This window comes from Podarcis erhardii (genome assembly GCF_964252035.2).
Source record: "Podarcis erhardii genome assembly, chromosome: 3".
Lineage (NCBI taxonomy): Eukaryota > Metazoa > Chordata > Lepidosauria > Squamata > Lacertidae > Podarcis > Podarcis erhardii.
In genome coordinates, this window is record NC_138507.1 from 114,426,130 (window position 1) to 114,451,366 (window position 25,237).

General features: G+C 43.4%; 1 long non-coding RNA gene across 1 annotated transcript; it reads left to right on the forward strand.

Moving 5' to 3' along the window:
- The first annotated feature begins 1,662 nt into the window (after positions 1–1,662).
- On the forward strand, positions 1,663–24,943 carry LOC309338123. The gene is made up of 4 exons (XR_014154734.1): positions 1,663–1,717; positions 7,730–7,997; positions 8,735–8,794; positions 23,813–24,943. It is a non-coding gene; the product is annotated as an uncharacterized lncRNA (long non-coding RNA).
- Positions 24,944–25,237: the final 294 nt, after the last annotated feature.

Genomic DNA, 25,237 nt, shown 5'->3' on the forward strand with positions numbered 1-25,237 from the left:
TCGGAAAAGAGTAGCTGCTTTGGAAGATGATAATCAGGCATCCGCACAACATGACCAGTCCAATGAAGTTGATGCTGACGAATCATTGCTTTGACACTGGTGACCTTTGCTTCTTCCAGTACACTGGTATTAGTTCACCTATTAAGGCTAATGCAGTTATAGGTTGCATCAACAGAAGTACAGTGGTACCTTGGCTGTTGAACGGCTTATTTGTCGGAACAAATCAGCTCCTGAAAGCTGCAAACACAGAAGTGAGTGCTCTGGTTTGTGAACGTTTTTTGGGAAGCTGAACAACCGACATGGCTTCCGACTGAGTGCAGGAAGCTTCTGTAGCCAATCAGAAGCCATGCCTTTGTTTCCGAACTGTTCCGAGATTTTTTTTTTTTTAATAAAATTTTTATTATATTTTCAGTTTACAGAAAAAAAGAGAAAAGGATAGAAAAGAAAGAAGAAAAATAATCCAACTTTCAGAATACATTTTTAAGTTGTTAACTGAACTTCCCCACATCTCCCTCACCCTGCGTTCTTTACAATAAAACATATCAGCAAATTATTACCTTGTTTCGTGTCTTATTTATATCTTTCAAAATATTTTACTTCTAAATTTAAAGTACCTTTTGTCAAATATTTATACCTTAAAATAATACGTATAATAGCTTTAAATTTCAACTTTTTCTTACTTATAACTTAATTTTCTGTTTTCTCAATCTGGTTGCAGGAGCTAAATTTTCCAAGTCATGCAGATTCTTAACATTCATACAACTTATAATGTTTTTGTAAATAGTCCTTAAATTTTTTCCAGTCTTCTTCCATTGTCTCTTCTCCCAAATCCCGGATTCTGCCAGTCATTTCAGCCAGTTCCATATAGTCCATCAACTGCGTCTGCCACTCTTCCAGCGTGGGAAGATCTTGTGTCTTCCAATATTTTGCAATAAGTATTCTTGCTGCTGTAGTTGCATACATAAAAAGTGTTCTATCCTTCTTTAACACCCTTTGGTCCACAATGCCCAGGAGGAAGGCCTCTGGTTTCTTGGGAAAGGTGTACCTAAACACCTTTTTTAACTCATTGTAGATCATTTCCCAGAAGGCCTTCACTTTTGGACAAGTCCACGAAAGGTGAAAGAATGTCCCTTCAGCCTCCTTACATTTCCAACATTTATTATCAGACCGATGGTAAATTTTTGCAAGTTTGACTGGGGTCATGTACCACCTATATATCATTTTCATAATATTCTCTTTCAGGGCATTACATGCCGTAAATTTCATTCCGGTGGTCCATAACCTTTCCCAGTCTTTGAACATAATGTTGTACCCAATATCCTGAGCCCATTTTATCATGGCTGATTTAACTATCTCATCCTGGGTATTCCATTTAAGCAGCAAATTATACATCCTCGAAAGTACCTTGGTCTTAGGTTCTAACAATTCTGTCTCTAATTTCGATTTTTCCACCTGGAATCCTATTTTTTTGTCCAGCTTAAAAACCTCTTGAATTTGAGCATAATGAAGCCAGTCTTGCACCCTATTCTTTAATTTTTCAAAGCTCTGCAGCCTCCAATTAGCTCCAGTTTTTTCTATTATTTCCCAATATTTTGGCCATCCGACCTCCATATTGAGTCTTTTTCTGGCCTTGGCCTCCGCTGGTGATAACCACCTCGGGGCGAACTGTTCCGAGATTTGAATGGACTCCCAGAACAGAATAAGTTCGACAACCAAGGTACCACTGTTTATTTTTTATTTTTTAAATAATATTTATTAGCAGTTTAAAGATTACAAAAGCAAAGAAAAAGAATTAAACAAGACAATACAATACAATACAAAAACAAAAACACCACACAACCCAAACCCTAAAACATTGAATCAACCAAACCAAACAAAAACAATTAAAAACACATCCAATAATTTCAATATCATAACTTTCGTTCACTTGTTTCAGCGACCTCCTCACACCTCCCTTTTTGTATTCCACTTCAATTAACTGTTTCAGCAATTCCTTTCCATCTTCCTCTGTTTCCTGTCCTGTAATTTATCTTAACATATTCTAACCTTGTTTTTTCCCTTTAATACATTTACAATCTGTCTGTACCTAATTCCTTATAACATTTCTGCTAAAGCCATATGTCAGGGAACTGCCATCGGAAAGGCAGGTGGTGGAGGGGCTCTCAGAAGCTAGGAGAGAATTAGCAGCGGGGGAAGGTACCAGCAGGGGGAGTGCGGGAGATCAGAGAGAGAGTGAGGCGCAGGAATTGCTCAGGGAATCTTCCAGCGAAAACAGTGGAGAAGTCGCAGGACCTCCTATAGGTACACCCACTCCTCGCCGGAAACTGTCGCGCCGAGAATCCAGACGACGCGTTTCCGTTAAGGAGCTTCTATGCTGGAGTCGTTTCCGTAAACGCCCACTGTCGGATTCTGCCAGCGATTAAGGGAGTCATGCTTAAGGGGCTCCGCTGTACACAGAGTCTTGAGAAACATGCCCAAGATCTGAGGGACTGAACTTTTACGCACAAGTAGCTCATAATCCCATCACAGCAATCCGACAGTCTCTGTAAGCGCTTGTGCAAAAGGCATCATGAGCAACCCAACCGGAGCTGGAGACGCAGGAGGAGCTGGAGCGGGTCCAAGCCTGGAAGAAAGGTGCAGGGTGTTGGAACTCCAGCTAGCGCTGCAAACAGCGAGGCTCGAAGAGAGGCGGGCTCAGGATGCAGACAAGGGCAAAACCACCCCACTTGCCAGGAAGGTGCCAGGGTTGGTGCAAAAGTTTGGGGGTGATCCCAGAAATTATCAAGCCTTTAGGACTGAGATGCAATACGCCCTCAATCTGCAGTTTGATGACTTCCCAGATGAGGAATCGAGAGTGGCGTATGTCATTGGGCATCTCGAAGGTGGGGCGAAAGACTGGGTGAGGCCCCTGATGGCAGGGAACAGTGACACTCTAAAGGACACAAGGAAATTTTTTCGCGCCATGGACCTGATGTTTTCCAGTGAGATTGAGCAGGGGGTGGTGCGCAGACAATTGATGGCGTGTAAACAGGGGAACCGCTCCGTCTGAGAGTACTGGACTGAGTTTACCATGTTGATCCATAAACTGGGGTGGGACCTGTCTGCAGACCCAATTCAAATGCTTTTCGAAGAAGGGTTATCCTCGGCGGTGAAGGATGAACTTTCCCGCGCGCCCAGGGCGGAGTCTATGGACCAATTGACTAAATCAGTGCTTGCTGTCGGAGCGCGCCAAGAGGCAAGAGCCTTGGAAAAGCGGGAAGGGAAAGGGGAACGTTGGAGTGAGTTCCGTATTCCAGAGATACCAGGGCAGCAGTGACCGCCAGTAGAACCGATGGAGATTGGAACAGCGCGTGCGCGCGGAGTTTCAAACGCCAACGAAGGGCGGAAGAAAGAGGGAAAGAGCGTCAAGAAGTGTTTCCTCTGCCAACAGCCAGGTCACTTTGCCAGTCTGCCCTCAGAGGAAGGGATGGCAAGGAATGGCGGGAGCTGTTGGGGGGGAGGAGGAGGGGGTTAAGGAGCAGGTAAAAGCCAACGCCTGGTTGCCAGCATCGGGGCACAGCAGCCAGGCCAAAGAGCAGTGAATGTGCCCAAGCCTGAACCCCCAAGACCAGCGCTTGTCGTGGAGGTGGTGCTAGAGCTACCAAACGGACATCCGCTAAAGATAAGGGCGCTATTGGACTCAGGCAGCTCCTGCAATTTTATGAGTAAGGAGTTTGCAGCGGAACACCAGATACAGACTGTTCCTTTAAGTAACCCTCTGCAGGTGACAACGATTGATGGGAGGGAGCTGTTGGGGGGAGAAGTTAACCTCCAGACTGTTCCCATGATAATGAGGGTGGCAAGACACACGGAGGTCATAGCGTTTAATGTGGCTACCCTGGGAGGAGTGCCCATCATATTGGGAATGAGCTGGCTAGCGCTGCATGACCCGCTAGTGGGATGGCACCAGAGAGTAGTCTCATTTGGGTCAGCGTATTGCCTGGCGCACTGCAAGGGAGGGGAAGCACAGGCAGAAGCCCAGGCCACGCTAGCAGGGATGGAAGTAACAGATAAAGGGGAGGTACCACGACAATATGCCGACTTGGTTAATGTCTTAAGCGAAAGAGAAGCAGACAAACTGCCCCCGCACAGACCCTTTGACTGTCAAATTAACTTACTCCCAGGAGCACAACTGCCAGTGGGCAAGCTGTATGCTATGTCAGACAGGGAGATGCAGGAGTTAAGGGAGTTCATTGACAAAAACCTCAAGCGAGGTTTCATCAGAGAGGTGGGGGGCAGCCCAGTGTTCTTTGTGGACAAAAAAAACACGGATAAACCCAGATTGGTCGTGGACTTCCGGGCCCTAAATGCAGTGTCAGAACCCGTGACTTTCCCCATGCCCAGAATCGATGACATTTTGACCCGGGTGAGGAAAGGGAAATTTTTTACCAAGCTGGACGTAAGGGGGGCGTATAACCTGATACCTATGAGAAAGGGAGACGAGTGGAAAACCACCATGTTCACCCCCTTGGGGGCTTTTGAGTACCTCGTTATGCCCTTCGGTCTACAGGCGGGCTCAGCCTGTTTTCAATCATTCATGAATCACATCCTGGGACCCTTGCTTTACAAGAACTGTGTAGCGTTCTTAGATGACGTCTTGGTGTACTCAGAGAATGTGGAGCAGCATGTGCGGGACGTAAGAGAGGTACTGAGCAGGCTGCAAGCAAACCAGCTGTGGGTGAAACTGGAGAAGTGTCAGTTTCATACCAGAGAGGTGGAATTCCTGGGGTACCGGTTGTCAGACAAGGGATTGGCCATGGATCCCAGCAAGGTTCAAGCGGTACTGGAATGGAAGACACCGAAAACTAAGAAGGACGTGCAAAGGTTCCTGGGCTTCGGAAACTTCTATCGGAAGTTCATCAAGAACTTTGCCCACTTAACGGCTCCCATCACTGATTGCCTCAGCAGCAAGAAGAAATTTGTCTGGACGGAAGAGGCGCAGTGAGCGTTCGAAAGTTTAAAGAAGGCGTTTGCGTCGGAAGAACAACTTTTGCACGTGGATCTACGGCAACCAATGAGAGTGGAGACTGACGCATCAGACAGAGCGGTGGGGGCGGTGCTTCTACAGCCAGGAAAAGATACGTCGGAATGGAGACCGTGTGCCTTCTTCTCGCGGAAGCTGAACAAATCCGAGAGAAACTACACCGTGTACGACCGAGAACTACTCGCCATTCATGAAGCGTTCCGGAGATGGCGACATTTGCTGATCGGAGCGCAGCACAAGGTCCAAGTGCGCACCGACCACAAAAATCTAGAATACTGGAGAACTGCCCGAGTACTGAACCAGAGACAAGTGAGATGGGCCCAGGAGTTTTCCAAATTCCATTTTGAAATTTGCTACGTGCCGGGGAAGGAGAATGTCAGAGCGGACGCTCTCTCTCGAAAACCAGAGTATTTGGAGGGAGAGGGAGCGCCAGAGGAGAGACATATCATTCCCGAGGACCACTGGGTGTGTGGGGCGGCATTGGTGGGGCAAAGAGAACTGGTAGAGAGAACCGAGAACGATGATTATGCCCAAGATAAACTCAGAGGACTCCGGGGAGGTGGAGAGAACACAGGGGGTTTTGAGGAAAGGAACTGAACGTTGTATTACAAGGGGGCACTGTACATACCGGAAGGGGAATTGAGGGGCAGGGTACTCAAACAATTGCACGACAGCCCCACAGCGGAGCACTTCGGGCAACACAAAACCATGTGGTTGGTTACCAGGGAGTTTTGGTGGCCCAAGGCGAGGGAAGATGTACGGGAATATGTAAGGGGGTGCGACCGATGCCAACGAGCAAAAGGAGAGAGGCTGGCACCAGCGGGGTTATTGGAACCCTTACCCACACCAGAAAGGCCATGGGAGGCAGTATCCATAGATTTTATGACGGATCTGCCAAAATCCAAAGGGAAGACAGCGGTCATGGTGGTGGTAGACCTGTTAACTAAGATGTGCCATTTTATAGCCTGTTCACACGCGGTCACAGCGGAAGAAACCGCCAAGTTGTTTGTAAAGCATATTTTTAGGTTGCATGGCGCCCCCTTGAGGGTGGTCTCAGACCGCGGGAAACAATTTACTTCCAGGTTCTGGAGGAAGCTCATGAGCTTACTGCACGTAGAAGTCAATTTTTCGACTGCCCAACACCCAGAAACAAATGGGCAGGCGGAAAGGGCAAACGGTATTTTACAACAATACCTGAGGTGTTATGTAAATGACAGAAAAAATGATTGGGTAGATAAGTTGGCCCTGGCAGAATTTGCCTACAACAACGCGGAGAATGTGTCCACAGGGATGAGTCCCTTCCTGGCTAATTATGGGTGTCATCCCAGGGCATTCCCAGGAGAACGAGGGGAAAGATGGAGTGTCCCAGCAGCGGAACACTTTGTGGAAGAGATGGAAGCTATCCACAGGCAACTCCAACTCAACTTAGAGAGGGCCAAGGAAGAATACAAGAAGCAAGCAGACAGAAGCAGAAGGGAAGGTGAAACCATAAGGGTGGGGGACTGGGTGTGGCTGTCCACCCAAGGACTGCCGTTCAAGGGAGGGTGTAAGAAATTGAGACCCAAACGGCTAGGACCCTTTGAGGTCATACAACAGGTCAACCCAGTAGCATTCAAACTCAGGTTGCCCAACCACATGAAACTGCACCCAGTATTTCATAGGTCCTTACTGTCGCCGTACCGAGAAGGGCGGGAGTGGGGGAAACGTGAGAGGGAGGTCATTCAAACACCAGTCATAGAAGAAAGGGAACGCAACATGCAGGTGGCAGAAATCATTGATTCCAGGTAGAAAGGGAATCAGGTGGAGTATTTGGTTGTATGGGAAGGGGAACCGGAATCGGAAAACACATGGGTACCGGCAGAGGAGGTCAATGACAAGGTTTTAATAGAAGTGTTTCATCAACGGTTCCCAAGGAAACCTCAGCCCGTAGCACGGTTCGGGAGGGAACACTTCAGCACAACCGATGAAGAAGAAGAGTTCGAAGGGTTCCCAGAATCAGGGCTGGAGGAGGGAATAGACTCCGACGAGGAAGGGGACTCGGGAAGAAGAGACAGGAGTCAATGGGGAAAGGTGTTCGAGTCCTCTGACGACGAGGGAAGTTCCTTCCGGGGTTTTCCATCCTCACCGCCAGTAAAGGAGGGGGCGGGAGGGGGTGAAGGGGGCCCTGGGGGGGGAGGTGGATGTCAGCGAACTGCCATCGGAAAGGCAGGTGGTGGAGGGGCTCTCAGAAGCTAGGAGAGAATTAGCAGCGGGGGAAGGTACCAGCAGGGGGAGTGCGGGAGATCAGAGAGAGAGTGAGGCGCAGGAATTGCTCAGGGAATCTTCCAGCGAAAACAGTGGAGAAGTCGCAGGACCTCCTATAGGTACACCCACTCCTCGCCGGAAACTGTCGTGCCGAGAATCCAGACGACGCGTTTCCGTTAAGGAGTTTCTATGCTGGAGTCGTTTCCGTAAATGCCCACTGTTGGATTCTGCCAGCGATTAAGGGAGTCATGCTTAAGGGGCTCCGCTGTACACAGAGTCTTGAGAAACATGCCCAAGATCTGAGGGACTGAACTTTTACGCACAAGTAGCTCATAATCCCATCACACCATATAACTTCATTCCATTGTTTTTCTAACATTCATTAATTTTACAATATTTCTGTAAATAATCTTTAAACTTTTTCCAGTCTTCTTCCACCGACTCTTTTCCCTGGTACCCAAGGTACCACTGTTTAGCGTCCAGATCATGAAAAGTAAAAGTAACACTCTATTCCGCTTTGGTCAGACCTCATTCTTACATAGTGTCCAGTTCAGGGCACTGCAGTTTAAGAAACCATAAACTGGAATGTGTGGGTGACAAAAATAATTTTATTTATTGCACTTTTGTCCCACCCTTTCTTCAGTAGAAGCCCAGGGATAGGACTCTTGAACTAAAAGAAGGTCTCCCCACTCCAATCTATACCTAGAGAAGACGCTGGACAAGGCGCATTGTAAGTTAAATGAGTTTCTGTCCATTCATTACTTCACTTGTGTGATATAATTCTTAATAATGTTACAGTATTCCAGTAGCATATCAGCATTGTTTTTTCAACACATTTCCATTACGTAATCATTGTTTATTTTGTATATTCTGTGTATATGTATGATAAATGTAGTTCAGATAAAATATTGGGTTGTGATTGTTGTATTTTTATGTAAAGTGCATCTTAAATATGAATAATATGAGCAGATGGATTGACCTTCCTAAATGAATAAGGTTGCTTGAATTAAATCCCATTATCATGTACAAAATATATTCTGCAGCAAAAATAAGATCCCGTGAATTGATACAATACATGATTTCACAAGGGTAGTTGTAAAAACCCAGAAAATCAAATGAAAAATTCCAAATTCATAGCTTAAGAGAAAACATTTTAAGAAATGGAGCAAAACAATTTTTGATTTGTAAAGCTCTAAATGAATAAAGAAAAGTCTTTGAATGCGAAGATGATTAAAAAGACAACATCATTAGCAAAAAGATATTTACAAGTTTGGTCTCTTTCATTTTGACTGTAATTTTAATTAGTTGGACACTGGGAGGGGGAGATGAATATAAAAGCCTGCATCATTTACTTACTGTTCAAATTGCATTCCACCTTAATTTTATGCTCTTCAGTTCCTAATTTTCTCTCCTTTTTTTGTTCTACGTAATCCGGTTATCAGACTAAAGTGATTTTCTCTCATCCAGGTTTAAAATTCAGCATTCCAATCTTCAAGTTTTATTCTTTCATTTGCCAGAACTCTCCAGGTAGCTTTTGAATTCCTTTGTCTGTATACTTACATAGGCTTTTCAAAGAATCATCAATGCAGAAATAGAATCCACTTGCAAATGTTTTGTTTAGTTCTTCCCCCAGTTCTCCCTATGACATGTGCATCCCAGGTAACTGTTTGAGCAAGGTGTAACCAATATCATAATCTAGGGATCTAGCTTCAAATGGTTCAGGGGAGATCCCCAGTGGTCAAGGGGTGGTGGGAGCTGTAGGCCCTCAACAACTGGAGGGCCAAAGTTTCCACACCTCTAGTGACTCACCTTGCCAACAAAGGTCCGTATAGTTAAAGCTATGGTTTTCCCAGTAGTGATGTATGGAAGTGAGAGCTGGATCATAAAGAAGGCTGATCGCCAAAGAATTGATGCTTTTGAATTATGGTGCTGGAGGAGACTCTTGAGAGTCCCATGGACTGCAAGAAGATCAAACCGATCCATTCTTAAGGAAATCAGCCCTGAGTGCTCACTGGAAGGACAGATCGCGAAGCTGAGGCTCCAGTACTTTGGCCACCTCATGAGAAGAGAAGACTCCCTGGAAAAGACCCTGATGTTGGGAAAGATGGAGGGCACAAGGAGAAGAGGACGACAGAGGACGAGATGGTTGGACAGTGTTCTTGAAGCTACCAGCATGAGTTTGACCAAACTGCGGGAGGCAGTGGAAGACAGGAGTGCCTGGCGTGCTCTGGTCCATGGGGTCACGAAGAGTTGGACACGACTAAACAACAACAGTGACTCTCTAGGATTTCAGACCTGGAAAGCTATCTGGAGATGCTGGATATTGAACCTAGGACCTTCTGCATGCAAAGCTCATGCTGTGCTATTGAGCTATTCCCCTTCTCTAGAAAGAGAGGAAGAAAATTTCTGGGAATCAGTAGGGAGCGAAGGCAGTGAAGGAACTCCTAGATTTGAGCTGTTCCCTGTGCTCAGCCTGCAAGTGGAGGGGGGGACTGGAAGAAACGATCCCTTTCCCCTTTGTCTGATGGAAGGAGGTGAGACTGTGGCAGCATTTCAAATGATGGTGTTTTGAATGCATTTTCTCTCTCTCTGAAGATCTATTTAGGGAAAAAATGGATTGTGTGATGAAGTCCATGACCCTGCGGTGTGGTGGATTGTGTGTTCACTTTTTTAGATGTAGGAGTTTTTCTTTTTCCAGGCCTCGCTCAGCCAGAAAGCCCTTCTCAGCTGGGGGTGGTCTTGGACAGCTCAGGCTCTAAGCACAATCGACCTCCTAGGGTTGTTTTCAGGATAAATGGAAGAACTACAAAGCTGGAAACTGCTACAGAATGAAAAGAATTGCAGTTGATTCCTACTCTGAAGTAGGTCCCCACTGAGTTTAGTGGGATTTACTTCCTAGTAAGCATGCTGCCCCAATGGCTTTGTGCATACACACACACACACACACAGAGAGAGAGAGAGAGAGAGAGAGAGAGAGAGAGAGAGAATAAAGCCAAGCATGTTTAGACAAATTATCTATCACATCACATTTTTTAGAACGGTTGTTAAAACACTGATGAATGAATATAGAGTAAGATGATGAGTCAGGGGTACTAAAAGGAGCAAATGGGTAGGTTCCACTAGATGCTACCATAAGTACCGAGAGATTTTAGTTTATAACCCAATGTGATTAAACTGCATGAAAATTAAGCTGTGATAATGCTACAGTAAAATAAGTCTTAAAAAATAAAGAGGCTTCTAACTAAACCACAATATTAAAAAGAAGAAGAAAATACTGATGGTATGTTTTGAGAAGGGCAAGCTGATAGAAAGAACCTTGGGATGGAAAGGGCTAGATTCCTGATTAGACAAAAGCACCATTGCTATTGCACTATAAGCCTATTGTTATTAGATATATTGCTGTCTTGCAAGCTGATCCATTCACACAGCCAAAGTGGAACAAACTGGGAATGTGGTTTGAGCAGAGTTCATCACAAGCTAAAAGCATACAAAAGTCTTAGCCCACAGTCGTGCAACTTGGTTGACATCTCCTGTGGCCATCGAGATTCACCCCCTGCCTTGCACTTTGGCACGTATTGTCTTGACAACTGCGAAGTACCAGGTTTGGTTCCAGTGAACTCCCAGCAGTCCTGTTTAAAGAAGCAGGAAAAGGCTAATGGCAGGCTAGGCAGCAGTAGCTGTTGCTCTTCTGTAAGGGCCTGCTTTGTTGTCCTTGGTATCAAACTCTTGCCTGACTTTCTACTGCTTTTTCTTTGGCTATGTGCTTTGGACTAGTGAGATTTACCTGTCAGGAGCAGACAAAGGCCTTGGTCAGCTAGACTGAGTCCTTCAGACCAAAGGACTGTGATATCTGGTGCCAGGACTAAGACACTTCTCTCCACCAGGCAAGAACTTATGGCCTAGCCCAGACATGTCCAACTTCCAAGCAACTGCGATCAACACCCAGTACAAAAAAAAGGCAGTGATCTACCATCGCAATCGACCAGTTGGACATGCCTGGCCTAGCCATTCAGCCATTTCTGATGCTTCAAACAGCCTACCAATCACAAGGCGTAGTTTTGCATGCCTCACCTGTATCCCCTTCTGTGAAGAGGAGTCTGGGCACACATAGTCCAAGTCAAAGCCTGACTTTCAGCCACGAGGTTCTACGTTCAAGCCCTAGAATAATAATAATAATAATAATAATAATAACAATAACAATAACAATAATAATAATTTATTATTTATACCCCGCCCATCTGGCTGGGCTTCCCCAGCCACTTTGGGCGGCTTCCAAAAGAATATTAAAATACATCAAACATTAAAAGCTTCCCTAAACAGGGCTGCCTTCAGATGTCTTCTAAAAGCCAAATTGTATGTTGCCTGCCTTTCCGGCTAGAGAACATCTCTCTCAGGCATTATAGGTTCTTCAGGGATACATCCCTGTTGGGCTGGACTCCTTGCATGGGTAGACACCGATAGACTCAACCGACAGTTTCCAGGTGCCCCTTTCAGATACACTCCTAAATTGCCTCACGAAAGTTGGAAGGAAGCACAGAATTCAGCATATTTACCCCAGAGCTTGGCTTGCTATAGTCTTCGGTCTGAATTCAAAATGGAAAAGCCTCTTAACATTTGGAGTCTAGACATGATGTCCTCAAAAGCATTCTCAAAGGAGAGTGCTTTTCTTTCATGCACCACTTCCATTCATGTCTTCCTGGACTCTAAAAAAAACTTCTGGCTTGCTTGGTTTCATTATACAGATCAGTCTGTTCTATGACGTCATTCAGTAACATCCAATTTTACCATCTGGTCAGACTTGGCTTTTGCTTTCTCTCTCGGCTTCCATGGAGTTTTTACATGGCACATGTACTTTTCCTAGAGTGCTGGGACCTATAACTTCGTGAGTTTTTCTTTGTCCTACATCTCATGCCAATAAAAGCCATCATCCAGTTTTTGCTAGCAGTAAAATTTCCAGCTACTTTAGTAGGCAAAAATTGTCTACCCGTAACAGATCTTTTATTCAACCGTGCATTGTATTCTTTTATTAAAACTTCTAATATTTGTTTCTTTTTTAATTTAAAAAGCATGTCGCTGAGGCTTTTATTAAATAATTATATTTCTTCTATACCATTCGTTGTTCAGACTTGATTCTTTCACTCGTACCAAAGCTGGGCATGGCTGTAATAGTGAATATACTCCCTGAAAGGAACATGAGAAGCTGCCTTATACAAAGTCACACCATTTGTCTATCCAGCTCCATGTTGTCCACACTGACTGGCAGCAGCTTGCCACAGTTTCAGACAAGTTTTGCATGAGCTGGAGTTTGCAATGGCCTGATTCTGCAGTCTTGTGTAGGTATGACATTTGCTTAGCCACTCAGCTATACAGACCTTTATTGAACTATAGAAATATTGTTCCTCTCCTTACCCCTAGGTAAAGGTAAAGGGACCCCTGACCATTAGGTCCAGTCGTGGCCGACTCTGGGGTTGCATCGCTCATCTCGCTTTATTGGCCAAGGGAGCCGGCGTACAGCTTCCGGGTCATGTGGCCAGCATGACTAAGCCGCTTCTGGCGAACCAGAGCAGCACACGGAAATGCCGTTTACCTTCCCGCCGGAGCGGTACCTATTTATCTACTTGCACTTTGATATGCTTTCGAACGGCTAGGTTGGCAGGAGCAGGGACCGAGCAACGGGAGCTCACCCCATCACAGGGATTCGAACCGCCGACCTTCTGATCAGCAACTTCTAGGCTCTGTGGTTTAACCCACAGCGCCACCCGCGTCCCAACTCCTTCCCCCTAGGAGCACTTAAAACATGACAAAACATTGTATTGCATCCAAAGTATCACTAAGTAACTCCTTGAAGAGCGGAACAACTTCTGCTTATGCAATGGGACTTTCTGCCTCCATCTTCCCATCCACACTCCCTACATTTGTTTCGGGTGTTCTCACAACCACCTGTGGCGGATTTGCCCAGGAGGAGGAGAGGAGGGAAACTTCCGTTTTCAAAGGCGAAGTTATTCTGCTGGTGCAATTAATTTATTTGGCTACCACCCTCTGTGAGATGGTGAGTTTCAGTGCCCACCTTACATGTCATTGGCTTCTGGTGGTGGTGTGGGTAGGGAATCTCACCATATGAGGACAGTGTTGGATGTAGGAAGCACTCCTAGACCTACGGCAAGGAAGGAATGCAACTTGCCTTCAGTGACATCTCCTTTGCCCGCATACTGTTTAACCGGGATCATTTCTTCCAGATTTGCTTGTCTGCTGTCACTGATCTTCCCCTGTAGAGACATATACAAACAGTTTGTATGGTGTGCTGGTTAGACTCAATAGCCCTCATTTCACCCAGTAAATAATGGGCCCAGAATATTCTCTTAAGTTACAGGGGATCCACAGAAGACAAATCAATAAAAGTACAAAAAAACCCTCATAACACAATTCTGTTGTGCTGCCTACCTCAGTCATGACTCTGATAGATCAGAAAAGGGGCCAAGCAAATTGGGAAGGCCAGTGGCACAAGTTTACTGCACCAAATTATTGGTTAGTTTTTGTTTTTTAAATAAATTTTAATTTATTAAAATAATTCAACATTAATACAGACATATTGCGAATATACAAACATACATTTCATACAGTCCTTAAAAATATTCATACATACCCACCCTCAATCCCACACATATTTCCTTTTCCCACCACCATCTTTCACCCCTCACCCCATCCTTGTGTTAGACTTCCAATCTACTCAACTGCAATTTCTTTCCACTTCTTTTTTTTAAAAAAAATTTTATTGGATTTTCACATTTTATAACAACACATACAAAAAGAAAAAAAAAACACACACATGAATATTTTCATATCCTTACTTTCATAACCCTCTTTCCCTGACTTCCCCCCACCCCCCCATACATCCCAATTTCCATATTTAATTCAGCAAGTTCTTGTTTCTCTCCTTAACCCTATTCTTATTATGTTTAGACTTAATTCTTTCTGTTAGGCCCAATTTATTGTCCCATTCACTTATATACATTAGATCCTTTATCTAAGATCGATCAAGGTTCTTATACCATAAATTTCCCTTTTTTATATTGAAATATAAATCAAAATTATAAAACCCCAAAATCATAAAATTTTTGAATTCTGTTTTTCCCCCTTCCTCCCTGCCCAGGTATCTGTCCCTTCCCAAATAACTGTCCTCCCATGAAACTCCTAGCCCGGATTCCTCACATCAGAGGCCTTTAAGTCTCTTTCAGTCTCTCTCTGTCTGTTCTGTTGATAGTCTTTTTTGTTGGTCTTCAGATCTCGAGGGATGTCTGTCACAGTCACTTCATCTTTTCTCGAATCAAACCTAATTGGAAAAGCTTGCTGCCAGGGTTCTGCCAGGGGTCCCCGAATTTCAAAGTCATCCAAGCCAGAAAAGAGGAGGAAGTCCCAGTTGTGTTTCTTTACTCTTTTAACTTCCCATGTTCCATAGTGTCCAATGGCTTCCTCCTTTGCTTTTCTCTTCTCATGATTTGTAATCCAAAAAACTTCTCTGTTCCCTGACTGCAAAAGGTCCTGTTCGAAATTTTTTATCTGTACTTTTTCCCCTCCAGCCTCCTTTTCCACCAGCTCCAAAGATATCTTTTCTGTTTCGGCTGCAGAATCTTTCAGAGTCAGATCCTTAGTTCCATCAGCAAGGTTGCTTGTTTTAGCAATCAAGGTCGTGAGTTGTTTGTCCATAGCCATAGCTTGCTCTTGTAAAGTTCCCACGAGAAAAAAGGCTCTTTCTATTTGTGCTAGTAATTTTCCTTCTGCAGCCATTGTAGTGTCACTGGTTCCCCCTAGGGGGATTGCCATTGTTAGAGTTCTTTGCCAACAGTCTTATACCTTGTTATTTACTTTGTTTCCAACCACTTCTAGTTAAATGTAACACCTTTAAATCAGAGAGATATAAAGTAATGCAGTTCTTATCTTGATCCAGCCGTTTGACAGCTCAATTAACAGCTGTCAAACTCCTGTTCTTTCACGCTAGGTTGATGCAGGACGCTCCCAGGTCCGGGGGGGGGGTACACAAAAGTTTTCAAAGTTCACCTCTTCCCTCCAGCGCAACTTAAAAATAAATAAAAGCTTGTTCTCACAAATTAATGGAATCTCTTATCAGTCCCAAAAGACACGAAATTTTTTATTCCGATCTTAGGTTTTCGCTCCTTGCTTTAAATTGTCTGTATGTAGGGGGGTGCGGACTTCCCTTTAGCACATCCCCCCGTTCGTTCCAAATTAAAGGTATAAATTTCTTTTAAAGTCCAAATTTCCTTCTACTCACGGGGTATTTATTTCCAGTCCAAATGTCGGGAAGAAAGTTGACGCTCTCCGGTAATGGCTTGCGGCTTCACTCCACTGAAGTAGCGGTCTACTCCCAGCACCACGCCATTCCTCGTACCCTCTCCACAGCCTTTAAAAAGGCTCTTCGATTGTCGAGGAGGGCGCTTAAGGTGCCCACTGAGTCACCAAGTCCACAGGTATCAGCACCTGTGGTTTCTAAGGGTCCCCGCGTCGCCGGCGCGGCAAGACCCGTCTTCAGCGGAGCCGATTCCCTCCGGAGCTCGGAGGGAATCCGCCATTAGACCGATCGCGTCAACCCGGAAGTCCAATTTCTTTCCACTTCTATTACTTTCTTTCACACACTTTTAAACCAACTTTCTGCTTCTTTTTCTGTTACACATTGTTATCCATCCAATAAGTCCCGTTATAAATACTGAAATACTAAATAACGGGACTTATTTATTCTAATAGGAGTTCTGATTTTTCAATATGATTTTGCAAATATCCTTTAAACACCTTCCAGTCCTTGTCTATCTTTTCTTTTGGGATCCTTGTTATTGTTATTCATTATTGGAGTGTTTAACTGAAGCAAGAATTGAGTGAATGGAGTGATGTGGTGGGTGCAAGCAGATTGTTTTGGGAGGTGTATATGGAGGTTGTGTATCATGGAATCATAGAATTTGTAGAGTTGGAGTGGACCACGGTGGTCATCAAGCCCAACCCCATACAATGCAGGAATATTTTGACCAATGTGGGGCTCAAACCCATGACCCATAAGAATCTCATGTTCTACCAACTGAACTAAATTAATTTTGTGTAGCACGAATGTACAGTATTATGTAGTGTACATGTAGATGAATTATTTTAATGGCTGTATTATGTGTTTTTGTCACACAGTGAAATGCTTTGATGTAATGGAACAGTGTTGCATTTTGATTAGGGACTTAGAATTGTAGAGTTGGATTATCGAGTCTGTCCTCCTGAAGTGCTGGAGTATTTTTTTTTTTTTAAATAAATATTTATTAAAGTTTTTGAATATGAATGCACAAATAATAAACAATCTTACTTCTGTCACAAACATAGTTTCATCACTTCTTTGGACTCCCTCGCATCTCCCGCTCCCATTTACATCGTTAAAAGATTTTTCCAAACAAATTATCAACTTGTTTACAATCTCGTGTCCACTCATTCAAATATAATCTAGCAATTCTTCCAAAAAATTTTATATTTTCTTTAGTCTCACTTATCATCAAATTTAAATCTAATTTAGTGGTGGCCAATTTTTTATAATCTAGCATCCTTCTTAACATTCAACCAAATTACAATGTTTTTGTAGATACATCTTAAATTTCTTCCAGTCTTCCTCACTCTTCTCTTCTCCCAGGTCTCGGATTCTGCCAGTCATCTCGGCCAGTTGCATATAGTCCATCAGCTGCATCTGCCACTCTTCCAGTGTGGGTAGATCTTGAGTTTTCCAGTTTTTTGCGATGAGTATCCTTGCTGCCGTTGTTGCATACATAAAGAATGTTCAGTCCTTCTTTAGCACCTTCTGGCCGACAATACCCAGAAGGAAGGCCTCTGGTTTCTTAGTGAAGGTATACTTAAATACCTTTTTCAGCTCATTATATATCATTTCCCAGAAGGCCTTCACCTTAGGGCATGTCCACCAGAGGTGAAAGAATGTTCCTTCATTCTCTTTACATTTCCAACATTTATTATCAGACGAATGGTATATTTTGGCAAGTTTAACTGGGGTCATGTACCATCTATATATCATTTTCATTACATTTTCCTTCAGAGCATTACATGCGGTGAAGTTCAGCCCAGTGGTCCACAACCTTTCCCAATCCTCAAACATAATGTTATGCCCAATGTCCTGCGCTGAAGTGCTGGAGTATTGTGATACATGTTTATAAAAATAGAAAAAGCCTGCTGGATCAGGCCAATGGCCCATCTAGTCCAGCACCCTGTTCTCATAGTGACCAACTGGATGCCTGGGGAAAGCATGCAAGTAGGAGTCAAGCACAAGAGTAGTCTTCTTACATTCTTATGAACAAGTAACCTACTCCCTGTCTCTGTCCAGGGTGCTGAAGTGCCTGTCTCTGTCCACCAGTGTTTCCCACTTGGTTCCTGACCCAGGACTGACTGATGCCTCTGCCTGCATAATAACTGCACTGACCAGTAACTTGAGATCTCTTCCAGAAGCTATTTCCACCCAGCTCTCCTTATGTGCTCAACCGACCTGTAATGGGACAACCACTTCCCCATTGAGTTTCTGTTAAGTATGGCCCTTGGGGTCAATGTGAGCTGTGCTCATGGGTTTAATCTTCATCTCAGTCTGTGGCTGTGCTGTACCCATGTCATACCTTCCCGCAGCTCGCAATTCCTTACATGTGGACAGGTAGGAGAGATATAATTGCCTGAGCATAGGTGCATAGAATGCATTGAGTGAGCCCAGCTGACAACTTCTATTCTTTAGCCACTGAGTCAGGCTATTATAAAAATAAGTAATAGCCATTTTCCATATGGCAGGTGATAGCACCTCTCTCAATTTTTTCTCTCCTATATGGTAGATATTAGCATGATACCTTAGTTTAATTAATGGATGGGAAACTTATGGCTCTCTAGTTTATGCTGGCCAGGGCTGATGAGAGTTGGAGTTGGTCTTTTTCAAGGAAATAGGGGAATTGTGGGAAATGCTGGCACTTGGGACCTGGGAGAGCACCTGCCAGTAATTATGTTCCACTCTATCAACGTTGATTCCCAGGTGGTTTGCAAGTGTGTAGAAAAAGAAGCACAAATTTAACATACAGCACACTAAAACAGGCCAACAATTATTATTATTTTTTAAAAACCAAGCAAGGAGCAATTTTTTTAAAAAAGTCAAATGGACAGAACTTAATATCTATGCCAGCTAACAATGACTCTGCCTGTGTTTATCTGGTGTTCTTTCTTGTCACCTCCCATTCTTAAAAGTGGGAGATGTTGGAGATTGAAGCTGGGAGAGCTAAATCGACAGCTTCTGTTCTGCCATTGAGCCAAGGTCCCTCCCTCAGAGATGCTACTCTATTCTTATTGACTTTCTTCTTGGAGAACCCCTGATGAATTTTGGAGGAACCCCAGCTTTCCTTAACGCATGTTTTGAAAACCATTGATCTTAAGATATTTCTGCCGCAGCACCAGAAACCTGGATCCAGAAGTTCTTGTCTCAGATTTCTTCCTTCCTTGCTGTCCTTTGGAATAAAGCAGCATTTACCCTCAAAGGGGAGGGAAAAAAAATGAAATGTGTTCAACATATGGCATCTGCGACCATTTGATATTTTAAATCTATAGTAAATGTCAGGAACAATTTTTACTGCCCTCCCTACATTACAAGCGCTTGGATCATTTGTCTTTCAAAGGACTAGTAAACCTTAATTTGCTTTAGCAGCTCTCAGTGGATTTTTATTGTTTCTTACTGCTGCCTCTCAACTCATGTAATTTGTAAAACTAAATATGAACTGCTAAACTCCATCAATTTGGTAGTATTCTTTAATATCAATTTTTACATAATTAGCCTCCAAACTGTGTTCAATTACTGCCAATTAATCTCATGTACTTGGAAGGACAACACTCATTTCCCAGGGAGCACGGCATCTAAAACGGAAGATAGTTCTGATAAATGGGAACGGGTATCATTTTCTTTCTTTGCTCTCATTGTAGGGGCTGGTTTGCTGGGACATTTCTCCACCTAATACCTGCTTCCTCTGGTACCTCTCCCTAACTCATCCTACATGCTTGGCAACACCATGCTCTAAATGGTCTATTGACATTAGCTTTTCAGTACACATATGCTGAGCTTCTTTAGTTTCCCCACAAGGAAATGAGAGATGGGTAAAATATAAAGGTATGATTGTGGAAAGTGGGGATGTTGTTACAGCGATAATAGATTTCATCTTGCAGTAATTGGCAACTCTACCTCCTTATTTATCCCTCGTTTTCTAAGCATAATCAACATAAGCATCTGGGGGGTTAGATAAGTGCTCCTATATTGTAAGGCAGTAAAACTACAGGCACACACACATATACAAATTGCACCCCACCCATAAATATGCATAAAGTGATTAGTAACATTGCTGAGGAGTCATATAGATCGTGCACGATGTAAGCAGCAGAGGCATTTTTTTCTGGCGCAAGAGTTATCCGAAAAAGGACAATAGAACATTAACAAGAATCCAGCAAACTTTTTTTCCCATTGATTTACAAAAGTCTGTCATAATGAACAAGGCTCCTCATTCAAAGTTTCACTCAGAAACCGTCAAGTTCCTGCATACTTTGTATGCCATGGGGATAGAGTTGATAGAGTTGATGCAAAAGGTTGATGGACTTAGTTACTAAGTTCTGGGGAGCTGAAATCAAATGCTCAAAGATGCTTGTTTCCTATTCCTGCTTTAATAATGCCCGCTTCCAGTTATTTATGCCCTGTCCGCTTGAACAAGCATTCAAGGTGACCAACAAAAGGCAATATTCAATAAACATAGTACTACCAAAAAGAAAAGAAAAGAAAAGAAAAAAGCATCATCTTAAAGGAATAGCTGAGGATGTTGGAGGATTCCAACAGAAACAGGAGTGTAAATAAATAAATAAATAAATATTTTTATTTTTATTTTACTTATACCCCACCCTTCCCTGTTTAAAAATCAAGCTCAGGGCACCTAACAGGAAATATAAAACATTGATTGAAATGTGACTTTCAAACAGCATAGAATACAACATAAAATGCAGCATCAATATCAATAAAATTCAAAAATTCAGGGGTCATTTTTGGAAAGGGAAAAAAACAACAACACCAAGTCAGTAGACATCGAATGATCACCAGGGCTAACTGGCCAAGTTGGTCCTACTAGGGCCAGCAAGGAGACCAGGGAAGACCAGGGGTCCCAGAAAGGGTTTCTTCATAGAAGAGGAAAGGGAAAAGGGAATAGAGGATCAGGCTAATTCAAATTGAAGGCTGCCCAAATAATTCAATATTTTCTCAAACCAATCCTTCTCCTTCTCCTCACTGACCTTAAACCCTTTCATTTTATGTACAATTACAAATCTAAAGCATGTTTCATTTACCAACCATGCGCTTCTCATAGATGGAATTGGCACTTTGGTGGGAGTGTGTCTATGCACATGGAGATGTGCCAGTTCTGTTGTGGAGAGCCACACCATAAAGATCTCACTTTAAAAATTTAATTACATTTTAAAAAACAAAAACAAAAAACAGTATGGCAGTCAAAGTCAGCCGGAAAGTTTCTTGTGTATTGGCGAATGATACAGGGTTTACAATAAGCAGTAGCAACCCCAGCGTCCCCTCTGCAGCAGGCATCAACACCGAGAAAGCCCAAAACAATTCTGTACCTGCTAAGCATAAATCCTAAGTATTGTTCATACAGGTGGACCAATTCAGTAGGATGTGCTGGGGATGAGGCTGTCAGGAACCTTAAAAAAAACTGATTATGAAAACCATAATGGTGATGCACAACCTAGTAATGTGTGGATGAGGAGCAGATTTCTAAACATCTATTACATGGTGTGTCAGGCAAAAAATTAGCAGTGGTCGTTTTCACAGCGCTAGCAGAAAGAGTTTGCCATCGTGTCTAGCGATGGCAAGAGACCCAAATAATACGAACTGTAATTTCGCATTGTCTTCTTCTCCCTGTTAAATCAAGGCGCTTCCAGACTGTTTTTTGTTTGTTTGTTTCTTAATTTATTTAACATAATTATTACAAAATATAAGCAAAATATTGCAAATGCATACATACATAGATACATACATAAATACATATTTCAGATAAGCACACACACACATATATATAAAGAACAAAAGAGAAAAAAGGAAGAAAAGAAGAAAAGAAGGAGAAGGAGAAGAAAAGTTGGAAGAATTTCTTCCAAATTTATTCTACAAATATCTCAATAATAAAATTTCATTGATTGACTTCCATCGCTTACACTGCACTTCCTATATACATTTTAAGCAAGATTGTATCTGTTATTCCGTATTTTTCCCATACATTCTCACACAAATATTCTAATCGCTAAGTTTTCTAAATCTTTCACAAATCTATTCTAAACACAACCAGACTGTTTTCGGATGGGATGCAGTCATGTCCCAAAGATCAGAGTTTTTGTGATATGGAGAGGGATGGGAAAAGGCACTGCGAAAATAATACTTGCTTTCCTGCAATTCCGTCTGACGTCTCTGCAGATTAGACCAAATGCTCATTAAATCTCCCCGAAAAATATATCAGGGTTAATGCTCAATAAACAGGTAACCTGGAAGTACCCTGACAAGCAGTAATATTCTGGAAATTCTAGCAGTGCTACTAAGGTACAGAAGCAAATGAACTCCCTGCTGAAAATGGCAAGTGTCTTGACTTGTCCCTGGTGCACCAGCAATATTGCAGTTATCACCGCTGAAAACATTTCTGTTTCACTGAGCTTTCTTAGAATACTAATTTGATGCAGTATTGGACATCTGTTCTGTATTTTAGGATTTTTATTTTTTGCTATGATTCTTTTTTTTAAAAAAAAAAAAATTATTACAATTTTAACAATAACAACAAGCATTGTGTTTCCAAAATACAATGCTGTAAAATTTCTGTAAAACACCAAAATTAGAATTTCCACAGTAGTAACATACGCAATAACTGATTTGATGATAAGCCAACTGTGGCTCATTTCCACCTCTTTCTGAAGCTTTCATTGTGAAATATCCATACCTTTATTTTAAAAACAGCAACAACAACCTGTTTCTTAAGCAATCGTTTTAAGAAAAGCCCTGCTCAATCACATTAAGGGCCCATTGAGTCCAGCAGGAACGATAGTAACAAACCAAAAGAGGAACATAGGGACAGAGCCACTACTGAGAAGGTACTGAGGTCTTCAGAACTTAACCTGGCAATGAAAACATATATAGGAACATAGGAAGTTGCCCTCCCATCAGACGTCAAGGAAATAAACAACTATCTGACTTTTAGAAGACATCTGAAGGCAGCCCTGTTTAGGGAAGTTTTTAAGGCCCTTGAAGGACCAGGAGCGCACCCTGGGAGTCATTCTGCACTCATAGCTGTCCATGGAGGCACAGGTCAATTCTGTGTCCAGGGCAGCTGTTTACCAGCTCTATCTGGTACGCAGGCTGAGACCCTATCTGTCCTCAGACTGTCTCACCAGAGTGGTGCATGCTCTGGTTATCTCCTGCTTGGACTACTGCAATGCGCTCTATGTGGGGCTACTTTTAAAGGTGACCCGGAAACTACAACTAATCCAGAATGCGACAACTAGACTGGTGACTGGGAGTGGCCACCGAGACCATATAACACCGGTCTTGAAAGACCTACACTGGCTCCCAGTACGTTTCCGAGCACAATTCAAAGTGTTGGTGCTGACCTTTAAAGCCCTAAATGGCCTTGGTCCAGCATATCTGAAGGAGCGCCTCCACCTCCATCATTCTGCCCAGACACTGAGGTCCAGTGCTGAGGGCCTTCTGGCAGTTCCCTCGCTGCGAGAAGCCAAGTTACAGGGAACCAGGCAGAGGGCCTTCTCGGTAGTGGCACCCGCCCTGTGGAACTCCCTTCCACTAGATGTCAAAGAGAAAAATAACTACCAAACTTTTAGAAGACATCTGAAGGCAGCCCTGTTTAGGGAAGCTTTTAATGTTTAATAGGTTATTGTATTTTAGTGTATTGTTGGAAGCCGCCCAGAGTGGCTGGGGAAACCCAGCCAGATGGGCGGGATATAAATAATTATTATTATTATTATTATTATTATTATTATTATTATTATTATTAAGGTTTGATGTTTTATTCTGTTTAATATTCTGTTGGGAGTCTCTCAGAGTGGCTGGGAAAACCCAGCCAGAAGGGTGAGGTATTAATAATAATAATAATAATAATAATAATAATTGCTTCAGATTATTTTTTCTACACTGGCAGTGGTTCTCCAGGGTTTCAAAGAGGAGACAGTCCCAGTACTGCTTGATCTTCCACACTGAGCATTACTCAAGCATAGAAAGAGCTGCCCCATTCTCTGGGTCTTATTTCACACAGAGACTGTAGAGCAGAGAGATGGGGAATCTGTGGCCCTCCCAATGTTTCTAGATTACATCTCCCATCTTCACTGACTACCGGACAAGCTGGTTGGGGCTTATGGGAGTTGGAGTCCAACGACATGTGGGAGGCCATAGGTTTCCCACTCTTGTGCTAACAGTGAGTTTCCCTTTTGGATTCCCCACAGGAAGGAGATGGGGGAAAGTTGGGGACTTTGCTTGCTACGCCTGATCAGAAGCAGGAAATTTCTCAGCCGATGCCAGCTTGCGTCTTTGCAACCAGCTAGTGAGTCGGATGCTGTTTGTCAGATGGACACAATATCCTTCCCCTGTAGGTGGTCTTTGTTTCATTAGGCTTCAGATTGATGGCACCAAACAGTAATCCAAAAATGTGCAATGGAGACACCCGCCTCATTTTTCATTAACAGTGTTTCCCAAACACGCTGGAAGCAAGAAGAAACCATAGATTTGGTCCGGCTTATTTTTATCCTTGAAGACACGATTGATTATCCAACATCACTGCTGGATGCTGGCTGTTCCCGTTAAGCGATGTCTAGTACATAACTAGAGGAGACGGGTGTTTGGCACAATCGAGCCACGTGAGTATATTGTGCCCCAAAAAAGAAGTTGTTAGTGAAGCTGATAAAACCCTGCTTTTTCTAAAGATTAAATGAGCTTGGCAATGGTGCTTCTTCGTATCGCTGGAAATTAGATGGTTCATCCCAGATTTGGATGTGCCATCAGCATCCAATAATAAGCGGGAAATGAAGCTGCAATGGACTTTTCCTGCTTTCCAATGGAAACCAACTTTTCTTTCAGAGTTTCTGTATCACAGAAACAAGAAGTTGTGGACCAGCATGCTTTGTGTATTTTACATCTCCGATGGTCTTACCAGTTGGTCCCTTACCTTTCCCGCCCCGACCTGGCCACAGTGATCCATGCAACGGTCACCTCCAGGTTTGACTACTGTAATTCGCTCTACGTGGGGCTGCCCTTGAAGCTGTCCCAGAAACTCCAGCGGGTGCAGAATGCTGCAGCGAGGCTCCTCACGGGGTCTCTGCCATGGGAGCATATTCACCCAGTGCTTTTCCAGCTGCACTGGCTTCCGGTGAAGTACAGGGTCAGATTTAAGGTGCTGATTTTGACCTTTAAAGCCCTTCACAGCCTAGGGCCCTCGTACCTACGGGACTGCCTCTCCCGGTATGCCCCACGGAGAGCCTCAAGGTCCATAAATAGCAACACCCTAGTGTTCCCGGGCCCTAAGGAAGTCAGATTAGCCACAACCAGAGCCAGGGCTTTTCAACACTGGCTCCGGCCTGGTGGAACGCTCTGTCTCATGAGACCAGGGCCCTTCAGGATCTGATTTCTTTCCGCAGACCAGTAAGACAGAGTTGTTCCGCCTGGCCTTTGGCTTGGAATCAATTTGATTCACTCCTCCTCTTTCTTCTTTCCTTTCTCCTCCTGTGATGAGGCTGTATTTTAATATTTTAATGTTGTGTTTTAATCTTGTTTTTTAAGTTGTATTTCAATCAACTTGTTTTTATTATTGGTTGTTAGCCGCCCTGAGCCCAGTCTTGGCTGGGGAGGGCGGGGTGTAAATAAAATTTATTATT